At 35.6% G+C, this 2,646-nt stretch overlaps 1 non-coding gene across 1 annotated transcript; it reads right to left on the bottom strand.

The window, feature by feature from the left end:
• Positions 1 to 2,145: 2,145 nt before the first annotated feature.
• LOC139887119 (small nucleolar RNA R71) lies at positions 2,146 to 2,252 on the bottom strand. The gene has a single exon (XR_011772963.1). It is a non-coding gene; the product is annotated as a small nucleolar RNA R71 (small nucleolar RNA).
• Positions 2,253 to 2,646: the final 394 nt, after the last annotated feature.

Here is a 2,646-nt window from a genome sequence, read left to right as displayed (position 1 = left end):
ACGATGTTCTACCTCGGAACTTTACAAGAAAATTATAAAAGTAGAAGATGGAATTCTAGCACGATTCAAGATCATCGTTCCATAATTCCAGAACGATGTTCCAAGTATGAAGACAAGGAACGAAGTTCCTTAAAGAGGAATGACGTTCCTCTATGTTTTCTGGGCAGTTTTTGAAGAGTATAAAAAGGAAGAGATTAAGGGTTTCATAAGAGAATTCACTCAATAGAATAGTAGTTTGTGGTGGCTGATCAAATTAGGGTTTTATAGCTATTTTATTAAGGTTTCCATCAAGTGTTCATCATCTATTCCATTATACATCAAGGATTTGAAGATTGAATCAAGATCTAAAGCTTGTTCTTCATCATCTTCATCTATTCACTTTTGTAATTTCTTAAGTTTGGTACAATTTACTCTTGTTTATTGCTTAATCATGTTTAGACTTACTCTATTAGCTTGTATTGATCTTGTTCTAGCCATGATTGGCTAGATTTCATTATGTGCACTTGTTTATGAAACTTGTTAGCTAAAGGGTTGTTCATATTGATGATTTATGATTGTGTTTAGATGAATTTATAGTTGATGATTGTAATTTGTCATTAGAATTAGTCACAAGATCCTTTGTTATGATTGTTTTGGACTTGACTTTGATTATATAAGTTGTGTAGCATTCATAGGGATTTGATTAGTGAAGCAATTTGTACTTCAACACTTAGGTGATCTAGACAATCAAATTAAGGCTTTCAAGGGATTGAGTTCTTGGTTTAGGTTGGTAATCAATTGGTCCTTAGTCAACATAGTGAGGTTTGGTTTTCTTAAGGGATTTTGATCACCAAAGAGTTTTAGGGGACTTTAACCTAGGCTAAGTACTTGTGATAGTTGCATGATTCAACTAAGATCAATTGGTATAAGCTTATGGGAATTTGCAAGTATTAGTTTGATCACAATAACATCTAGTAGTGATACTAGTCCAAAGTTTGAACACAATTAAATCTTAAGTGAACAAAGAACAACCCGAATGCTTCAAGTGAATTAAACGAGTGCACATGCTTTTAATATTGATATTTACTTAATCACTTAGTACTTAGTTTGAATTAGATTAGTTTTCTTAATATCTAAACTTCAAAACCCCCCAATCAAACACAACTTAGGATGATTATGAGTTTACATAGATTCAACTAGCAACTACCGCTCTCTTAGGACGAACATTAAACGGAAAACTTGCTACATACAACTACCGAGTCATAGTTTCTCGTTAGTTTGTTTCATAGTCGAGTCAAAGTTTAAATCAATTATAAATTTAAAAGAGAGTAGAAGCATGTGTTTGAAATGAAACTCATCAAACTTCTTAGTGCCGCTGGGCCGGGGAGCGGTTAGTTAGTCGTTTCTTTGTTTTTAGCTTTTAATTGTTCGATCCTTTTGCAAGGATTTATCCTTACAAAAGTTACTTTTCTTGTTTTTATATATATTATTTATGTTTGGAAAACCGTTTGTGTTTGTGTTTGTGTTGTGATTGAAGGTTAGGTACTTTTGTGTATGAAAAGGAGATCCCAAAAGGATCAAGAGTTTACACATCCATTTTCTGATCTGGAGAAACACGTGCACGGGGTTTATAAACGTAGAGAAGAAAGGGTATTAAAGAGAAATTTCGAGGCTTTACCATTTTGTTTAGAAAAGATGAGTGGAAATGGTCAACCACCTCCTCCCGAGGGTAATCCATTTGGTCATGCTATTCCCATGAACCCACTATCGGTTAATCAAGAACAACAAGATGATCCAAATGATACGCCGATGTGGAACGCTAGGTTGGTTGCACCTATGTTGGTGCCTCCCGCTATTACAAAACCACCCATTAGGGCCGATAATTGGAAGATCGAGGGAAACTTCTTCACAATGATCAAAGATATGTTATTTCATGGGTTGATAGAGGAAAATCCGTTCGGACACATTCAACAATTTAACGACATTTGTGATATCTATAAGAACAAGGATGTGACCAATGATGCTTTTAAGTTAAGGGAATTCCCCTTTACACTTCAAGGAGAGGCGAAAGTATGGTTAAGGAACTTACTTTTCGATTCTATTAGGACTTTACAAGTTTTAACCGATGCGTTTATCAGTCACTTCTTTCCACCATCAAAGGCAGAACGACTTAGAATGGAAATTAATAGTTTCGCTCAACGGAGTGATGAGTCCTTGTATAATGCATGGATACATTTTAATAAGATGTTACGAGCTTGTCCACCACATGGTTTGACTAAGAAAGAATATATCAACACGTTCTACCGGGGCACTAATGCTTTGACAAGACAAACTCTTGATGCTTCACGGGTGGAGTGTTTATGTACAAATCACCGAATGAGGCTAAAACTTTGCTAGAAGATATCTCTGTTAATACATACGAGTGGGCTCCATCACCTCGAGATTTGCCAAGGAAAAGTGTAGCACAAATAGAGAGTGATAATGGGCAAGTCACACTTGCAAGCTTGAACAATCAAATTCAAATGTATGGGAAAGAGTTGAAAAAGCTACAACAATCGATAGTCACAATGCAAGTAGGTTGTCAAAGGTGCGAAGGGCCACATCTCACCAAGAATTGTCCCCAAATTAATCAATGCAACCATATTGATTTGGATGACATTCCCATGA

This window comes from Rutidosis leptorrhynchoides, chromosome 1 (genome assembly GCF_046630445.1).
Source record: "Rutidosis leptorrhynchoides isolate AG116_Rl617_1_P2 chromosome 1, CSIRO_AGI_Rlap_v1, whole genome shotgun sequence".
NCBI lineage: Eukaryota > Viridiplantae > Streptophyta > Magnoliopsida > Asterales > Asteraceae > Rutidosis > Rutidosis leptorrhynchoides.
Note: the sequence above shows the minus strand (reverse complement) of the source record. Positions and strands in the feature narration are given on the sequence as shown.